Genomic DNA, 21,605 nt, shown 5'->3' with positions numbered 1-21,605 from the left:
GCTGATCGAAACTACCTCACATACCGGCACGGGGTGACCGTTACTTTTTCTCGTATGTATTTTTGTTTGTAGGTAACAAGATAAGACAAAATATTATAGACATCAACGTGAGAATATGTCAAGTGATACATATTCAAAACATATATTTAATTATCCTACCCTGGTGGTGAACATCAAATGAATTACTGTATACAGGATGTCCCAGACACGCTAGAACGCAACCGGAGTTGGTTTGAGTGTAGCAGCTGCGCAGGCGATTCTTGCGTCGTATATTTCAGACTGCACTGGATCGCGATATGTGACGGATTTCACGGCTTCCAAAGATATAATTTAGGATCAGTACATCCAGTGAGAGTAGGTACGAGGAAACTGGTCGACAACGACCAGTCTACTGATGCGGGAATGACCTGTTTAAATGCCTACGAACACCCAGTCCAAATAAGCAGGCACCCCATCATGTTGGAACCACATGCTGCACCTCAATTTTGCTGGAATATCTTCAAATACGCTGGGAGGGACATATTCCAGAAGGGTCTGACAATCTGCGGTGGTCAAGCGGGACGGCATGACAAAGCAGTCGCCGACGAAATCCTCCTACTCACTAACTGTCAAGCGATGTTGTACCGCGTGGTGCTGCACACGGTAGGCGTTTCCTTGTTCCCACAAATGCTCACTGTGGTGACTGAATACTCCATTCCAAGTGAATGCACGCCCGGGTTCCCGGGTTCGATTCCCGGCGGGGTCAGGAATTTTCTCTGGCTCGTGATGACTGGGTGTTGTGTGATGTCCATAGGTTAGTTAGGTTTAAGTAGTTCTAAGTTCTAGGGGACTGATGAGCATAGATGTTAAGTCCCATAGCCGGCCGAAGTGGCCGTGCGGTTAAAGGCGCTGCAGTCTGGAACAGCAAGACCGCTACGGTCGCAGGTTCGAATCCTGCCTCGGGCATGGATGTTTGTGATGTCCTTCGGTTAGTTAGGTTTAACTAGTTCTTAGTTCTAGGGGACTAATGACCTCAGCAGTTGAGTCCCATAGTGCTCAGAGCCATTTGAACCATTTGTTAAGTCCCATAGCGCTCAGAGCCATTTGAACCATTTTTTGAACCCAGTGAATGTGGTCTCCTCAAAGAACAAGACGCAAGGTAGGAAAAGCACAAAATGTTCAAATGTGTGTGAATTCTTGTGGGACTTAACTGCTAAGGTCATCAGTTCCTAAGCTTACACACTACTTAACCTAAATTTTCGTAAGGACAAACACACACACCCATGCCCGAGAGAGCACTCGAACCTCCGTCGGGACGAGCCGCACAGTCCACGACTGCAGCGCCTCAGACCGCTCGGCTTATACCGCGCGGCAGGAAAAGTACATCTCGGCCACTTTGTTGCAGAAACCACTGTGAAAAATTAACTCGCGGAGAATAGTCATCGGGGTACAATAACTGCTCCCTTTGGATATGAAAGGCGTGTAAGAACTCTGCGTTCAAAACATGCTGGACGCTAGAAAAGAACGAATGTAGGCTAAGGAGGCAACTGAAGCGCGTAAGTACTTCCTTATTATTATTATTGTCGTTGTTGCTTTTGCTGTTGTATACCTACTGAGTGGTCTGCATTCTGTTGGCCTGTAGGCGTAATGAAATATATCTCAGTGGAAAGAGTTATCTTATTTACTTCTACAGGGGTACGCCCGCACGTCACTTGGCAGATTCAAGAAGACGTTTAATCCAGTTGGGGGAGAGAACTTGCAGATCATTGCTGGGACCTGGACGCCAGACTATATCGTCTGACATGAAGACAAATAATGATGCTGGCGTTCGATTTTTCATAGCAGAATACTCCTGATCACAGATTCAACCGAAAAAACTGGAAAGAAAGTAGATTGACTTTATCAAGAGAGAGAGAGATTATCTCTTCATAGTTCTGAGAACTGCAGCTTCGGGCGGATTATGGGTGTCAGCAAAACCGACATAGATCAGTTTTTTAAATAATTTGAATTCGTGCCACGATGGGAAAAGGTTCAACTCAACAGTATCTGCACCATGGAAGAGACATGAATGTCAACAGTACCGCCCAAGCAACCTGGTATCCAGTTTCCAAAACGTAAGAAAAGAGTGTGCAAGGGAGTGTGAGGCGGAAGAGAAGAAACTGTTACAGTCATCTGATATTTCAGCTCAACAGAAATCTATGTTCCATCAACTTTTATTTACCCTTCTAAACGCATGAAACTAGAAATCTTCTCTGAGGCCTCTACAGGGTGTTACAAAAAGGTACGGCCAAACTTTCAGGAAACATTCCTCACACTCAAATAAAGAAAATATGTTATGTGGAGATGTGTCCGGAAACGCTTGCTTTCCATGTTAGAGCTCATTTTATTACTTCTCTTCAAACACATTAATCATGGAATGGAAACACACAGCAACAGAACGCACCAGCGTGACTTCACTTTGTTACAGGAATTGTTCAAAATGTCCTCCGTTAGCGAGGATACATGCATCCACCCTCCGTCGCACGGAATCCCTGATGCGCTGATGCAGCCCTGGAGAATGGCGTATTGTATCACAGCCGTCCACAATACGAGCACGAAGAGTCTCTACATTTGGTACCGGGGTTGCGTAGACGAGAGCTTTCAAATGCCCCCATAGATGAAAGTCGAGAGGGTTGAGGTCAGGAGAGCGTGGAGTCCCATGGAATTGGTCCGCCTCTACCAATCCGTCGGTCACCGAATCTGTTGTTGAGAAGCGTACGAACACTTCGACTGAAATGTGCAGGAGCTCCATCGTGCATGAACCAAATGTTGTGTAGTACTTGTAAAGGCACATGTTGTAGCAGCACAGGTAGAGTATCCCGTATGAAATCGTGATAACGTGCTCCATTGAGCGTAGGTGACTGACGAAACAAAAATGAGCTCTAACATGGAAATTAAGCGTTTCCGGACACATGTCCACATAACATCTTTTCTTTATTTGTGTGTGAGGAATGTTTCCTGAAAGTTTGGCCGTACCTTTTTGTAACACCCTGTATAGGAATCTAACCTCTGGTTTCTGAGTTTGGTTTCATAAATTCCGAACGGTTTTTGCATTGGTTGAAGCACTTTTCCCAGTGCGTAAAACCTTCGACTATTGAGCCTTTGGACAACAATGTCTCCCATTGTTCTTTTCAAGCGAATACATTTTCCAGAAAAAATAACATGACTTTTCGGTCCCTGCCTCCCCAGTCCAGTCACAAGATACCATCACTGGAAAGGGGGTTCAGTGGTCTTTCTAAACCAGTATATACAGTGGGAGCTGGAATGTTCAATGTTATTAATGCAGGAAGACCAATTACGCAGACAGATGGAAGTGTTTTGTTTCGAGTTGCATATTCCAGAGAAATTGCAATTCAAATAGCTCAAAAATCCTTAGGGTCGACGAGAATATTCCCATTCAATCTGTATTCACAGCGGAAGCCTTTTCCCCATAAGAAATCAATGAGAGAGCCGAATGTCAAACAACTAAAGAAGACACAGCAGCTCAACAGGATTCTACGGACAAATGCTGCTCCTCAGAAAGACAAGATATGCCTGCGTGGTCACCAGGGGAAAATCAAGAGGGCGACACAAATGAAAGTCAAAGTACTGATGTACCGGCAAGAGATCTATCTACTGCTGCAATATGATCGATGAAAAACAAAGAAAAAATGGCAAATAAATTCGAGATTTTTTTGCCTTGCCATACAAAAATGCGTCGTTAGAAAAACCATTTAAACCAGACAAAACCAGGAAGGGACAAAATACCAGTGTCAAGGAACGTAGATCTTTAAGCCTAATCTGGACTTACTCGCACAATTCACTTCAGGAACAACCAAGCCGAAATCCAAGTCTGATTGTGATATTTTGAATTTGCCCAGGGAGTGCTTTAGCTCACAAGGAGCCCGTCACGGAAGACTGGATCATGTGTTAAAACTGCTGCCAATGGTGGCATGAGGAATGCATGGGTTATGAAGTAAATGTCGACTTTTCTTTTGATTTATGTTAGTGCGTACCCACTGACTACGTGTCGCGTACTCTCAGCGGACGATGTGGTCAAGAAAATGAATGAGCATAATCTTACATAGAGTGACATTTAAGTTAAGTACTGAAAGTTCGGCTGCTGTAACTAACATAATTTGTTCCTACATAAACCAGCAATCACGTGTTCTAAGAACAATTATTTTCAACTGTCTCATCTACCACATATTACCGGTTAAATACTAACTGCGCACTCTTTCCCGATTATAACTATCTACGTTCTTGGAAAGTGCTCTTTATAACTAAAATGTAGGAGTACAACTACATTAGTGCATTTGTCAGTAGTTCAGTCATGTCGTAGTCCCAATATTTTTGGCGTGAATATTCTTGATTTAATCGGTTTAGATATTCAGGAGAAGTCCATTGATAAACTACTGTCCCATGTCCGTATTTATCATTTGTGTGAAAAAGTAGGATATTTGTTGGACATGCAAAGAATTTTCACGGTCACATTACCATAATGGACAATTAAAAACCTAAGTTTAGCCACGCTCTTACTGTGCCCCATGCCATTCGCGATGAAGCTGCTTCGGAAATCCACAGATTAGAACATATCGAAGTTTTGAAACCTGTTTCAGCAAGTCAGTGGGCATCTCCTCTTGTGATCAGAAGAAAAGCGAACAGGAAGGTCAATGTTTGAGCCCACCTTAAAGCAACAATTAACACTCATACAGTGACTGATTCCCCCAAGTTCCACGTTTAGAAACTGATGGATCGCCTAGTAGGTGGACGATTCTTGTCAAATATAAGTTTGACCTATGTTTATCTTCAACTTTCTGTAGATGAGGAAACCAAACAATTACGGAATTTATTAGTAACAGGGCCTTCCCTTTCGAAACGCCTCTTCTCCAGCGTTATTTCAACACTTTCTTGAAGAAATTGCGTCGAAATTTCCGTCCTGATGTCGTTGTATCCGGACAAATACCGGAACAGAGCCTTGAAAATTTGGAGTCACGTATTCAAGGTCATACGTGAATATTTAAAATGAATATTTGGGGTCATGTCACTGACGTCCATGGCGCTCGTCCCATATTAAGCATTTTGAGGCTATACGGAATTTATGTTGTCGTATAAATGGATGAGAACTCCACATTGTTCGTGGCAAACTGACATAGTACATCAAATTCCTTCTGAATGCAGCGCAAACAGACGCTCCCACTCACCACTGACGTAATAATGTTCCTTTTAATTGTACTGGAGAATGTAATTGGAATTGGTCCACTTTATCTAACAAGGTTGGCATCACCAAATGTCCCATAAAATTTGCGTTTAGATGCGACTCTGAACAAGGCCCAATTCAACTACAGTTTATGGTTCCACAAAATTTCAGTAATATCTGCATGGTAGAAATTTTTTTTCCTGTTGCCTATCGTAAGTCGATGACTGCTCCTCTTTCTCCGACGAAATATATATCTGATGGCACAGAAAAGAAGCTGCAACGCTGATCCCTATTTCCTTTCAATTACCAATATGGAATTGCTTATCGTCATACGGTACAGCATACAAATGCAGACACTCTGCCTCGCTTGCGTAGGGGACATGATCCGGATTTTGTCGCATTGGCAGTTCCTTGTATCCGAATTGATCATTATGATTCGAAAGCACTTGAATGTTTTCCCCTTTAACTCTCAGCAGTTTTCACAGGCTACTGAACACGATCGATCAATACGACTATTCGACTACTATATTTGGATGGGTTGGTCTCATAATCGGAAATCAGTCTGAAATGCAGTAGTCCGCAAATAGGATTCATAATGCATTAGCTTCCCTCTTCAGAACGGTGTCTTTAATTGCATTGCCGTAATGAACAAACGCGTGTATTGATCACCACATCTTTGTAATTACGTTTGTTAAAAATATTGTATAGAGGACCCTGGGAAATCGTTTGTGGCTTGGGCTTGATAAACAGATTCAAGATATGACTGCCCATTGCGTAGCATGCGCGGATAACAAGGCAGTGTAACGAAAGAAATCTTTTAATTGGCAGTTTCTGGAATACATGATTGGTCAAGAGTAAATATTCTTCTGCAATTGCAATGCATTCAGCTATTATTGCTATCACCGTCAAAGCATTCGCTTCTGTCTGTTGCTTAAAATGATTGCCACAAAAAATTTACTTCGCACAACGGTTCGCAAATTGATTTTTCTGACTTTCAGAAAAGTTGCCTAAGTAATGGAATGCTACATATGCAAAAAAAACTCCACCATTCTCTCCTCAATAGAAGGCTGAAGAAGAATGTTTCTTTTGCACTTTCAAGTCTCAGATGTCTAAACTTTGTGCTTCTCACTCGACGAAAATGATTTGTTGTAGTTTCTGACCACCGACTGCACTATACCTGCTCATGAGGAGGCTTCGTGAACGGAAATTTTACATGGTCGTCGCCACCGCACTCTGCTGCAAGTCTTTCACCTTCGTAACTCTGGTTTCAGCGTTAACTTTTTGCAGTGCAGTTCAGCACGAGGGGCTACTTCTTCTGTCGTCTTTTGCAAAAAGTATAACAACTGGAATTAGAACGTCGTCATTCAGATATATGGCCGCGCTCATTATGTATTCATGGTGCACCGGACCACCATCGATGGCACCAGTACTAACTTTATTTCCGTGATTGTAGTGATCCTGCTACGGATTTTTCAGGAACACTGCCTACGACCCATACTACTGCCCATGAACATCTCTTAATGGTGTCTAATGTCAGGCCGCTTGGGTCTCCTGACGACTGTGCTACGGAGTTTGACTCCGACCTGCCCCTGCAGCCGCTGCTGTCTCCGCAGCCTTTCAGCCTTTACCCACACGGCCCGTCCCCCCTCCCCTTGTAGTTCCCTGTGATGAAAATCACGAACATAAAGTGTGCATCAGCGGTACAGTCTTCTGCATCGTCAGCAGCATCAATGCTGCACCCATCCGTGCTAATGGATGGACGACTTACCTTCGTTAGATGTTCCCGTTTGTTTGCAAGATGAATGTCGATATGAAGATTGGTTGAAGCCATCTGCCATCACGCCACAGCCAACCTCATCTGCAGCGCCGTGCGTGGTAGCAGCGCGACTGCCCCCGTCCGAGGTTCGAGTCCTCCCGTGGGCATGGGTGTGTGTGTTGTCCTTAGCGTTAAGTTAGTTTAAGTTAGATCAAGTAGCGTGTAAGCCTAGGGACCGATGACCTCAGCAGTTTGGTTTCATAGGAACTTACGACAAAATTTCCATTTGCAGCACCATGGCACAGAAATGCCTCTCGTCGTTGCCCACATATAAACTATTCGATGAAGGTGTTCCATTGCGAGGGAGAGGGGGGGGGGGGTTGGATGAGGGGAGGAACACGGTATCGACTTCATCATCGTCAACCAAATCCGGCTCTCCGCGTGTCACACATACAGCTACGTAGGAGACGGCACGTGCAGATCTCCCGCGAGCATGCTGCCGGCAAACTCCCTTTTCCATCGCATTACTACGCATCAGTGACTCATCAGATTGTGTTATCATTGAAAACTATTTTTCTATCGAGAACATTATTCTCATTGTACACTGAAGAGTGAAAGAAATTGGTACTCCTGCCTAATATCGTGTGGGCCCCGGGGAGCACGCTGAAGTGCCGCAACACGACGTGGCATGAACTCGACTGTCTGAAGTTGTGCTGGAGAGAACTGACGCCATGAATCCTTCAGGGCTGTCCATAAGTTCGTAAGAGTACGAGGGGGTGGAAATCTCTTCTGAACAGTACGTTGCAAGGCGTCTCAGATATCCTCAATAATGTTCGTATCTGGGGCGTTTGGTAGCCAGCGGAAGTTTTCGAAGAAAAAAAAGTGTGTGAAATCTTATAGGACTCAACTGCAAAGGTCATCAGTCCCTACGTTTGCACACTACTTAACCTAAATTATCCTAAGAACGGATACACACATCCATGCCCGAGGGAGGACTCGAACCTACGCCGGAACCAGCCGCACAGTCCATGACTTCAGCGCCTTAGGGAGGTTTTCAAAAGCAGAACGTTCCTGGAGGCACTCTGTAGCAATTCTGGACGTGTGGGGTGTCTCATTGTCCTGCAGGAATTTCCCAAGTCCGTCTGAATGCACAGTGGACATGAATGGATGCAGGTCATCAGACAGGATGCTTACGTACGAGCCACCTGTAACAGTCATATCTAGACGTATTAGGGGTTCATATCACTCCAACTGCACACGACCTACACCATTACAGATCCTCCACCAGCTTCAACAGTCCCCTGCTGACATTCAGGGTTCATGGATTCATGAGGATATCTCATACACGTACACGTCTATCCACTCGACACAATTTGAAACGAGACCTGTCCGACCAGGTAACATGTTTCTAGTCATTGAAGTCCAGTGTCAGTGTTGACGAACCTAGGCGAGGCGTAATGCTTTGTGTCGTGCAGTCTTCAAGGGTACACGAGTGGGTCTTTGGCTCCTAAAGCCCATATCGATGATTTTTCGTTGAATGGTTCGCACGCTGACACTTGTTGACGGTCCAGCATTGAAATCTGCCAAAATTTGAGGAATGGTTGCACTTCCGTCATCTTAAACGATTCTCTTCAGTCGTCGTTGGTCCCGTTCTTGCAGGATCGTTTTCCGGCCGCATCGATATCGGAGATTTTATGTTTTACCCGATTCCTGATATTCACGGTACACTTGTGAAAAGGTCGGACGGTAAAATCCCTACCGATCTAACAACTGCGCCAGATACTTGTTGTCTTATATAGGCGTTGTCGACCGTAGCGCCATATTCTGCCTCTTTACATATCTATGTATTGGAATACTCATGCCTATACCAGTTTCTTTGTCGCTTCAGTGTATATAACTCAGCACCGCAAATGGACCTACATCTACACAAAGTTAAGTATATCTCAATTATTAAGTGACATCGCAATTAAACTTAAGAATGTAAGACCTTTTTGTAGATGTCTGCCACGCGGGATTAGCCGAGCGGTCTGGGGCACTACAGTCATGAACTGTGCGGCTGGTCCCGGCGGAGGTTCGAGTCCTCCCTCGGGGATGGGTGTGTGTGTTTGTCCTTAACAGAATTTAAGTTAAGTAGTATGTAAGCTTAGGGACTGATGACCTTAGCAGTTAAGTGCCATGAGATTTCACACACAGTTGAACATTTTTTTGTAGATGTCTGATTGATTTTACTGGCCACCACAACAACCGACATATCAAAAACCACTGATTTTCTTGAATATAATACTGGTAAAAGCATTTCTACTTGGAACGCGAAAACTATTTTCTGATATGATATCTTTGATGCAGTTACCATGTACACGAGAAAAATGTTTCCAGTGGCCTCTGCTGTTGGCGCCGTTTTATTACATCCAAAGAGAACAAAAGTCAGAAACAACAGCAATGTTTCCAGTTGACACACCGTTTTCAGTCGCTTTAACTATATAGCCTTCAAATACGGAAAATTCAATAATTCACCACAAGGTCAACCCTATAACTTCAAATAAAAATGACAACAGATACTTATAGCATCGTGAGTGAAACGGCGTTAAACAAAATATCTGCAAACAAATGCACAACCTACTTCCTTCAGATAAATTTTATTTGTAATTGTAGATTACATACTTCAAAATTCTTCACTTTGTAAGCTGCGTGAGCAGCGCTCACAACGCTGTTGCCTACACAGTTATCCGGTTTTCAAGTAATAGAGAGAGGAGTGTCTTCCATACCTCGCCTTCACACTTCCACCGCACAAAATTTACCACAAACCCACAAATATAGTCAGCAGCAAGGCAGCTCAAGTCGAAAGAAACAATGCCTATAGAGATTTCCGTATCCTACACTTTATAAGACCACGGCAATGTGCAATATGACTTTGTTGGCGACACTCGCAAATATTGCGATGAGCATAACCTTCTGAGGACGGGCACTAAGTGCCCGACACCGGTAAAGAAATTAAATTTCATTTATGCAACTGTTTGCTTGCTATTTCGTTATACTAGAAATTTTATTTTATTTTGTGGGCCAACCCTCATATAAGGTCACAGGCTACGTTCTTCTAATTGCGTGTGAGCTTGATACGTTTAAAATGTTGATCTGGACTAGGATTGGAACTGAGATTTCCTCTTTCACGAGATTTGACTCCACTAGTTTGATATAGTTCCATCATATCGTTATATCCCAAAAATTCCAAACTCTTCAAGGTGTGAATGAAAGATGAGTGACAGAGTTCGAGTCCTTATACGGCATAATATTTTTCTTCAGGTCACTTCAAGCAGTAGCATGTAATCACCAAATTACTGTTGAAAAACTTATGACTTTTATGTCTCTTAGTGCATTGTCAACAATAAGGGTAGGCGTTGGTCTCGGCTTCCAGTCAGACACATAACTTCTCACCACATCATTTCAAGTCCAAACACGACAGTCTCAGCCACTGGAGGTAAGGTATTCGGTATTCACCGTCTCGTTCACTGCCGGTGAGAAGTGCAAGTTTCGACTTCTAGTGACAAACAGAACTTTTCGTCACGTTACGTTGAGTCCAAATATGCGCATATCTTGCTATCGGTAAAATTAGCCGACATCTAAGTCTATTTGTTGCTACAAAACAACGGCGACAGATGTCGTGTCGAAGCGCGGTAGGGCAAAACTTTTTCGTCTCATCATTGCTGTTTCAATTGTCTTGCTACTAATGAAAAAATTCGATATTTAACACTTGAATGCGCTTAGGTAATAATCCGATTAGGTACTGCGTTGAAATCCGCAACCAACACAAAACCTTGCATCATGTAATTTCATGGTTAAACACGTTATTTGTAAGCGAATCCATATTCATGACCTTCCTAGATTAGTTAACATGGACTATATATAGTTGCTGCATAGGAGTCCCAGGTCGTGTAAAGTAGAATATTAATTATCGTCATGTAATTTCCGGTTGAGACTTTATCAAACTTACATTATTGTAATTAATTTGAGTATATAAGAGTTAAAGACTGTGTCATCTCCAATAACGAGTTTTCAGATACTTTCTGTATCTTGTTATTAATTTTCATTGATCTTGTTCACTACTGGTCTCTTGTGGTAATATGTTTGAATAGTCAAACGACTCTACCGAAAAAAGATTACAGGACCTGCAAGAAAAGTACATTGGTGGGCTGCATGCAAACCAGTCGCAACGTCACTCACGTCGTCAAGATACTTTTGAGGCTACAGTACATAAGGCTCGTTGGGAAATATGTCACTTACATTGCGCAGGCGGGATACTTCTGATAATATACATCCCGTGAAAATGAGCTGATTTCAGGGAATTGATGAGATAGTTGTCAGTTTTCTGCTGTATTGTCACCCTTTGTCACAATGTTTAGCACCTTTGAACATATGACTGTGGGTTGTAATTCAGGGACTAGATGCATCGCCTCTAAATCGAGTACTGAGTAGTTTCTTCATATTGCATGTCTTATGGCTCTGTGTAGAGATTCCCAATTGAAGTCTGAGAATGAAGGAGCAATCTAATATTATGCCCTGAAAATATGAATTAAGGTTGCTAACTGTTGGTTTACGTCAGTAACGAATTCTCTCACGGTCTGAGGTGAGACGCTTAGTTAGTCAGCTCTTTAGCTCCGTACATCCTTCAGAGGATTAATTTGAGGGTGCTACACATATCTACGTTAAGCAGGCCCGCAAAACAAAGTGGAGCCAGCCTTTGGCAGCACAGGCCTCTGCGTAACAGGCTTTCCTGTGACGCCAAAGTCAGAATTAAAATCGGGAGACTCTGCAGCCAACATCTCCAATTCGTAAGAAATTTGTACGCGACTCTTCTGCCTTAGCGTCCCATATGTGAAAAAGCGGAGCCAACTATACACATATACATTTGAAAATTTCATGCGACTGTGAGATTTATGACTGAAAGCTAAGTTACTGAGTAGTGAACCATCAACGTCGAGTGGAGAAACACAATCAAAAGAAATGCTTTCGTTTGACAAATGTCGTAACATGGTTACATGGTAAACTGTGTAAATGCGTGTATTTCTGTGATAATATTGCAAGATTAAACCAAAATTATATACAGCTTACACAGTTGTTGTTCTGACCCCAAAACCTTACACACAGATGAGCCGGAACATTATGACTACTTTCCTATACGAGATTGAATGCCGCCCGCCGGCGTTGCGGCCACGTGACGCGATAAGGGAAATTCCGGGTGGTTATAATTAAAGTGCAAAAAAAAAACGGTTCAAATGGCTCTGAGCACTATGGGACTTAACATCTATGGTCATCAGTCCCCTAGAACTTAGAACTACTTAAACCTAACTAACCTAAGGACATCACACAACACCCAGCCATCACGAGGCATGGAAAAGCCCTGACCCCGCCGGGAATCGAACCCGGGAACCCGGGCGTGGGAAGCGAGAACGCTACCGCACGACCACGAGATGCGGGCCAATTAAAGTGCAGCACCGGACACTGTTTCAGCGTCGTCTGTAATTATCGTACCGCAGCAAAACATGGTAAATATTCTTGTGCTTTATTGTGTAACCGGTTTACGCTAAAATAAAATTAGTTCAAATTTTCGCCACCTGGTGCAAATCTGGCCTGTGTATACAAGAAATACGTATAGTGATGCTGCCATACATAATGGATTAGGTACGGGAATTGATCAGAATCGACAATAACCCAGTTTGTTGAATACGACCATCGTAAACGCCGACGAGATGCTACATTCATGAAACGACGTGATCTACAGTAGCACACGGCAGTTCCGGTGGAATCTGAGAACATGTTCTTGTATACTGGTCTTCAATTCAGGTAGTGACCTATCGTGTCTCAGGTGAACGCGTTCTTATAGGTATCCCCAGAGTCAAAAGTAACATGATTTAAGATCAAGTGATCTTGCAGGCCATTCATCTGTAAAACCTCTGAAGATAACAAGTTCGCGGAAGGTTACAGTAAGCAGAGCTCTCACTAGGCGAACGACATGAGGTGTTGCTCTATCTTTCATGAAAACAGTGGTTTACACGAAGTTGTGCTCTTCCAAAGCGTTAATCACACCCTCTGGGTGTGTCCGCTTCAAAGAAGAATGGACCGAGAACAAGGAAGCTCGCAAATCCTCACCACTTAATCACATGCGGTGAGTGCACTGCCTCTTTGTGCACAATACACAGTTTAATAATACCACAATCGGCAGTTCTGTGTATTCACGGAATCCTGGAGTGTAAAGTGTACTTCGTCCCTCCATAGACTATCACCCAGCTACATGCCATCAGCTTCGACCAGTGCCACAAAACGAAGAGAAAATTCAGAACGTTGCTACAGTGTCATGAGGTTGGAGTTGTTGCATCGTCTGGACCTTGTAGGGATACTAGTGTGAAACAGACCACAAAACTAAACATTCGGTTGATCATGGGATGGACAATTCTCGTGACAGTGCACGAGCAAAAGCTGCAGCACTTGCTGGATTCTCAGTTACAGCAACAGCAACTTCGTCAATAACTTCCACTGGGACAGGAAGTCTATTCTGTACAGGTACCACACAAATCTCCCCCACGTTTTCGAAATTCGTTATTATCTTCTTTAAACCGTTTAATTACAATGGACCTCTCTTCAGATCTTTCAGTCGGTGATACACTCTCTGTAATGGCAGCCGTTCATATAAAACAGTTTCACTGACAGGATATGGTCTCTCTTCTCGATAGTCATATTGTTCAAGCACGCTATGGCTTCTCAAATGACGGTCATACAAGCAGTGTACAGACCCAGATTTGCATCTGGTGGCCACAAGTGCAACTAATTCTTTTCCCGCGTATATCAGTCCCCCATTAATGCATTAGCATGTCTACGATAATTATAGTCAAACTGGGCATCCGTGGGTAGCTACATTTTAAATGGTTCAAATAGCTCTATGCAATATAGTACTTAACATCTGAGGTCATCAGTGCCCTAGACTTAGAGCTACTTAAACCTTACTAACCTAAGGACATCACACACATCCATGCCCGAGGCAGGATTCGAACCTGCGACGGTAGCAGCAGCGCGGTTCTGGACTGAAGCGCCTAGCTACATTTTAACTATTGCCACCCAATATACAGGGTGATGTTTCCCACCGTGTAGAAAATCTAGGGATCGATGAGAGCATACGCCACAAGAAAGGTCTAAAGAACTTATGACTGGACATGCATGGATCCCATGCTACATACCATTTACTCAATCATACATAGTTACAGAGATTGTGATGTAATACGCACTGTACCAAGCTGCCACAGTTACTGTATGCGTGGTTACCTCCCTGAGGGTGGTACTCTTCCTCATACGTCATGCCCTAGGTCCCTATCCTACCTTAGTAATTCGTAAAGTTGTGTCCGATTCACTTCTCTTGCTGACTCACCTTGTAGGGGATAGAATACAACCTTGTACACAATGGTTCCGTATTCGAATCGAGAACTTGGGGGCATGGTGTTTATTTACGGAAAGGCAAATGGCAACGGGAGGCGAGCAGCAAGGTTGAATCAGGGAACCTATCCCCACATACAATAACCACAGAATTCAATGTTTGCAACAGTGTTCCGCCGTTTGTCTGAGACAGGGTCGTTTTCAGAAAGCAGGAAATCATGAAGGAAGTGCCCGAAGTGTTCGGACACCAGACTTGGAGGAAAATACGATTAACGCTGTGGAAGGTTGGCAGCACTGTCAGTCGGTGGCAGCTGAACCGCCAGTACAGAGAAATCCAGAGGACCGTGTGGGACGTTCTCCATGACAACTGTTCCTACCCTTATCACTTACAGCGTGTGCAGGGCTCACTGACGACAGAATTTCCACATCGGAAGCAGTTTTGTCACTGGTTTCTTCACCAGTCAAGCACGATTCCGGGATTTGTGTCATCCATCATGTTCACAAATGAAGCCACCTTTACGCGGAGTGGTATCTTCAACTTTCGTAACAGACATCTGTGGGTAGTACGCAGAATTATGGTATGGTGACAGCGAATAGTCAGCATCGGTGCAGCCGGAATATGTGGGCCGGGGTAGCTGACGACCATATTTTGGGACCAGTTTTCGTTCAACGTCTCCTAACAGGACGGAACTGTCTGCATTTCTTACGGATGATATTTCTCCCCGGCTGAAAGAAGTGCCGTTGACGATTCGAAGGGTTATATGGCTGCCACCTGATGGTGCTCCAGTCCACTTCACCGTTAACGTCCGGACGCATCTCAATCATGTCTTCCCTGCTCGATGGATCGAAAGGGGAGGGGGGAAGGAGTCAGTTGCATGACCGGCTCGTTCACCGCATCTCACCCCGTGGGATATCCGGTTATGGGGCCTTCTCGGAAGTATCGTGTATACAGAGCCCATTCCAGATGTTGAGACAATGGAGCAGCGTATACATGCTTCCTCTGACTCTTTTCGAATGCAGCCTGGGCGATGTGGACGTGTGAGACTGAACATGTTACGCGCGTACACGCATGCGGTGATACACATGGGAACCATTTCCAACGCATGCTGTGACTGTGGCTGCATGGTACAGCGGGTATTAGACCGCAGTTTCTGTAGCAATGTATGATGGAATAATTGTTCTCTAGCATGGAAACAATGAATTTCCGGACATAAGTCTACTAAAACTTTTTTGTTCCGTATCCTTTGATCGATCAATCCCTAGAATTTGTACACGATGGAAAAAATCATCCAGTATAAGCAGAGCAGAAGAACATGTGGAACCATTCTGGTGAAAATAAGGGCGGCCAGTAAAGAAACCCACTGGCGTAAGCGACATTCTCAAAGAGTGGACTACTATTACCTGGTGGACGATAATGAACATCTCGTAAATGACGAAGCAGGCCGCGTGTTTATGTAATATCTTCGGAGGAACCTATGGAACGTGTTTCAAGGACGGTGAAACAACAAGTAGGTGACTAACTCCTGGATGTCCATGCCTCATGACATTACGTAGAAGACGGAGACTAGTGCACTCCGTGAAGCATGATATGCTGCTTCGCAAAAGATAAGTAAATGTATTTGATTATTCATTTCGGCACTGTCTATTGATACTCTGTAGTGTTCCCAGCTATCCTGGTCTGTCTCTTGCTTCCCAGTCTGCGAATTACTTTAGTTATCTCCGGAGATGCAACAATAACTTGGTGACGAGGTCTGTTGCTGTGTCCACACTTCAGTACCTGACCTGCTGCCCAAAGAAAGCGTCAATGGCTTACTTGTGAGACACATACTTAAAGGTACTAACCATCCTAAGAGCATACTACTCGTAATAGTTATAATTATTAGTCTGCAAATTGTGGTCTCATTTTAAGACGCGACTAGAGCGCTGGCCGTGTAAACCCCGCCAACGCGAACGTCAGTGTGTGCGGATACGAAGAGGTGGCGCCAGCGTGGCAGTATACGCAAATCAGGCGCCGCACCTCCCCCTCTCCAAGAAGATTACTTGACACCAGTGCCTTCCCGTCGCTGGAATAAAGGACGCAGACGATAGCGCTCCGGGGCCATAGCGCAGCTAAAATGTTAAATTACTGTTGAAATGACGAAACACTTTTTCAGAAGTGGCATATGCTTATTATGTTCCAAATGACTGCCTCTCAAAAGATAAGTAAAAGTGTTTGATTGTTCAGTTATAGCACTGTGTATTGATACTCTGTAGTGTGCCGAGATACCCTGGCCTGTCTCTTACTTCCTAGTCTACGAATTACTTGTGTGACGACCCAAGATGCAGCAGTAATTTTGCCGGCCGGTATGGCCGTGCGGTTCTAGGCGCTTCAGTCTGGAACCACGAGACCGCTACGGTTGCAGGTTCGAATCCTGCCTCGGGCATGGATGTGTGTGCTGTCCTTAGGTTAGTTAGGTTTAAGTAGTTCTAAGTTCTAGGGGACTCATGACCACAGATGTTAAGTCCCATAGTGCTCAGAGCCATTTGAACCATTTGAAGCAGTAATTTACGATGAGTTCTGTCCATGCACCTTCCTCGAAATCATCGAAAAATTACATGTTGTTTTTGCCTCGCAGTACCTGCACCTGGGAGTGTTTGTGGTATAGTTAGATCCTAGGCCGGCCGCTGCTGCCGAGCGGTTGTACGCGCTTCAGTCCGGAACCGCGCTGATGCTACGGTCGCAGGTTAGAATTCTGCCTCGGGCATGGATGTGTGTGATGTCCTTAGGTTAGTTAGTTTTAAGTAGATCTAAGTCTAGGGGACTGGTGACCTCAGATGTTAAGTCCCAAAGTGCTTAGAGCCATTTGAGCCATTTTTTGTAGGGTTGTATGGGACCAAACTGCTAAGGTCATCGGGCCGGTTTGTGGTCAATATCTTGGCAGATCACGGAAAATATTTTAGCAGATCTCGGGACCGATATTGATTTGCATTTGCACTGCTTGTTTAACGCGACTGCGCTAAATTTACATCACGCTGCTGTGATGTCCTCTGCGTCGGATCAAAACAGTTGATATAGATTCAGACACAACATATTTCTTCACTTTTGGACAGCATGAATCGTCTGCTACCGGCGATAGTTTCCGCTCAACGAACATCACCACCTCCGTTTCAGTATCAGCCACACCACTTGTACTCAGCATCGCCATTGCTCGAATGCAATGAGGCTAAAGAAAACTAGCAAGACTAATACTGCTCTTCTACAGGCCAATTTCATTTCACATCACATCACAGGTGAAACTAGACTTCCATTTTCCCTACCGACTGCAGATGTTTCCGTTTCATACGTCCCAACAGGAAAACCTTTATTTCGTTACTTACTAGTGACCCTTAATAAATATTTCTTTAAGAAAAAGTGCATGTGGCGGCTACACATTACAGTTTTTTTCGGTTGAAGAAATACATTGGACATACATACCGTCAGTGTTATATTGATTTGCTAGGTCCTCCATGGCAACGTCGGTTCACGTGTAAGTGTGGCAAACATTATAGCAATGGATCAGAGACGCAATCACTCAAAATGTGAAGGATTCTCTCATTTACGAAGAAATCTTGAAATACCCAGACCCGATCCTGCAGCAAATATTTAAAATTTTAGTTTATCAGGACCTTTACGAAGCGGCAGCTGATAGCTTTGGTATTGCGCCTGTGTACTCTATAGATAACACTTCTGTTCCCTCTTGCTCGCCGCTAGTGGCCTCCAGGACCGGGCCGCGACCGGTCCAGGAAAACGCAGACTTCGACAGCTGGCCCGTGCTGTTCACCGCCCAAGCCTCGCGCACAGTGCAAAACAATGCTGAAACTAGAAAAAGCTGTCCAAGGTGTACTACGGCCGGAGGTGTAAAAATTCTCCATCCAGCCCTCCTGCCACTCTCTGCGCCGCAACCATTAAAGTGGCTCAACCTACCGCAACGGAGGCACAAGAGTAAATGTGTGCTGAGGCACAGTTCAGCCTGCTGCACCTGCCAACAGATTAGGATGTCAGTACAACGTGATTACAGAATACCCAGGTATATTGTATGTCTGTGTAGGCAGTTTCACAGCAACTGAGCTGTCTTAATGGTGGGAGTAGCAAAATGAACAAACCAAACTAAAAATAGACTGGAAATAAATAAAGTACTGGCGAATATATACCAGTCACGAAACAGAGCCAAAGTCCAGCATAGCAAAAGTCTTCATGTGTTGATGAGGTAACTACAGACAAACCGGTAGGTGTCTCACAGGGCAAATGGTGTAAAAAGTTGCTGAACGCTCGTCCAGGAGCCTCCAGTATGTTATGCGCGTTTGTAAATTTGACCATCAGCTTCCTCAGTCTACAAATAATTTTAAAGAGGACAAGAACGTAGTGACTGATAAGTGTGTGGAAATGTGTGCTAAGGACTTCGAGCCAATTAGCAGTATATAAGCTTTATAAATTTAGGGAGGACATTGACCGAAAATGTGAAGACAAAGCTCTGCGGATATTAAAAACCACATTCCTGTGGTATGAAAGATTGTGCGAAGAAAGCTTAGTATAAAAGACAAGCTTTTACTTTCTAATATATACTTTTTATATTAACACTACATAAAAACCGAAATTTGGGTTTGCTATTAATCATTTGGGAATTCAGAAAGTACTATTTTGGCAACTTAACAAGAACTCAGCACATCAAAAAGTGGTTCAAATGGCTCTGAGCACTATGGGACTTAACATCTGAGGTCATCAGTCCCCTAGAACTAAGAAGTACTTAAACCTAACTAACCTAAGGACATCACACAGATCCATGCCCGAGACAGGATTCGAACCTGCGACCGTAGCGGTCGCGCAGTTCCAGACTGTAGCTCCTAGAACCGTTCGGCCATTCCGGCCGGCCGTCGTTATGATAGGCGTCCGTACTCGATTATCGTACATAGGTTTCAGTGGAAGAGGTGTGCTGTCATCGAAAGACACCATTCGTGCTCTGGCCGTCAAAAAATCGCCAGCGCGAACGTCAATATCTGCTGACCGCAAAGGATGGCACTAGTGTGCCAGTATACGAGACACACCTGTCCTATTCGGGAAAACTACACGACACCATGCTCTCTCTAGCATTAGCATAATGTTCGAGGACGACAGCATGTGGTGGCTAGTTCGTCATCGCAGATCGTCTCCTCAGTTCGAGAGCTGAGCTCCACGGGGCAGTGTCTGCCGACGTCATTCTTAGTTAGGTGTGCGGGAATTAGCGCAGCTTGGGAGATAGGTTACTGTTGAAATGATGAAGGATTTTATTCATAGATTGTTAATGCTTGTTATGTTCTACACAACGGCTTCTCAAAAGATAAGTAAATGTGTTTCATTATTCAATTACAGCTCTGTCTATTAATATTTTGTAGTGTGTCCAGATACCGCGGTCTGTCTCCTGCTTCCGAGTCTACAACTTACTTTTGTGACCACCAGTGGTACAACATAAATCAAGTAAATGCTTACGTAACATTGTTCAGTACACTGTCTTCAATCATCAGTAGGAGTACCTGCACGTATACCCGTAACACCTGTATGTTGCGTTACAAATGTGGACCAACATGCTATTAAGCAGTTGGCCATAATCCTTAGCCTCATTAGCATAGTTTGTTGGAAACGTCTGGTATTGCTGACGTGGAGATCGGCTTGGCTTCGAGTAGGCTTTGCAAGGGCTGTCGCTGTCAGGAGCAGTGTTAAAAATACACTACTTCTAAGGCCGCACTGTCATTATAGAAATGGCTACAAAGTTATCGATGAGTGATATACACGTCAGGCATCTAGAAAAGCTTGCAAGAGGTGCTAGCCAAGGAAGTAAGAAGTAGCTAACGGGATATGGCGGTGTCGCTAGGTACTACATGTAGGATGACGTAACATTCTTATCAAGTCTACTTTTACTTGTACGATACAGTTCAGTAGTTACTGCAAAATAACTAGAAGAATCTGAGGAACTGCGTGAAATTTCAGGCGGACAGTAATAAAACGTACAACAATAACCGGCACTAGGTCTGCACAACTGATAACAGCTGAAGAACCGAACCCAATACCTGCTAGAGACGATACATTTGTATATACAGTATTTCGGCGCCGCATAATACGGTAAACACGGATGTGACATAAACCTACTAGACTTTATATCTCATGAATGGTTTCACAGAGGACTCTTACAAAGCACTCGTTTTGCAGAATATTACGACAACCGAAGATTCATAAAGTGGTGTTAGCATATCGAGGCAATGTGCCTAACAGGAGTACGACACAAAGGTAGATCTGCTAAGCATTCATTCCACGCAGACCTGTGAGACGAGAGCGTCCTGCCACAGGTAGCAGACGTGTTATACATTACTGGATACTGTTCGTATGTGCTCTCGTGACATGCCAATGTGTTTTAGTTTGGTGGAGACATAAAAGGTAAGAAGACAAAGTCACTTAATATTCAAGAGGGAATATCGCCAATGTTACGCGCTGATGACCTGCAGTTGTATCTCAGTGCAAAGCCAATAAACCTGATGACAGCTGTATAGTATCTCTATACCGAACTATGTACACTAGCGGAACAGTAAGAGGATGTTGTGTTAAAGTTCAACCCATCCAACACCAAAACATTAAAGTTCAAATGGTTCATTTAGCTCTAAGCACTATGGGACTTAACATCTGAGTTCTTCAGTCCCCTAGACTTAGAACTACTTAAACCTAACTAACCTAAGGACATCACACACATCCATGCCCGAGGCAGGATTCGAACCTGCGACCATTAGCAGCAGCGCGGTTCCGGGCTGAAGCCCCTAAAACCGCTTTGTCACAGTGGCCGGCGGTTAAAGTTCAACCCATCCAACACCCAAGGGGTACTGGTTGATCATCCTAGTGTCATTAGCCCGAAATGTCTGGAATCCCTTCCATCTTTAGCACTTAATGGGACAAATATCAACATCTCTCTCTCAGCGAAGAGTTTAGGAGTGATAAATGTAAATCTGAAATTGGACTGAGCCCATAACTGCAATGTGCTGCTCTCCACGCCCTAGAAAAATATAAAAAGCTCTTTCCTACTGACCTAAAGAAGAAGCTTCTACAAACACATATACTCCCAGTTATTGACAATAGAGACGTTATCCCGCAACACCTTTCTCAGGAAAGCTCACGGCCCCTGGATCTGGTTATGAATGCCTGTGTTCGTCATATCTGTGTTGTTCGACCCTTTCAACATATTTCACCAGCATATG

This window comes from Schistocerca piceifrons, chromosome X (assembly GCF_021461385.2).
Source record: "Schistocerca piceifrons isolate TAMUIC-IGC-003096 chromosome X, iqSchPice1.1, whole genome shotgun sequence".
NCBI classification, from domain to species: domain Eukaryota; kingdom Metazoa; phylum Arthropoda; class Insecta; order Orthoptera; family Acrididae; genus Schistocerca; species Schistocerca piceifrons.
Note: the sequence above shows the minus strand (reverse complement) of the source record.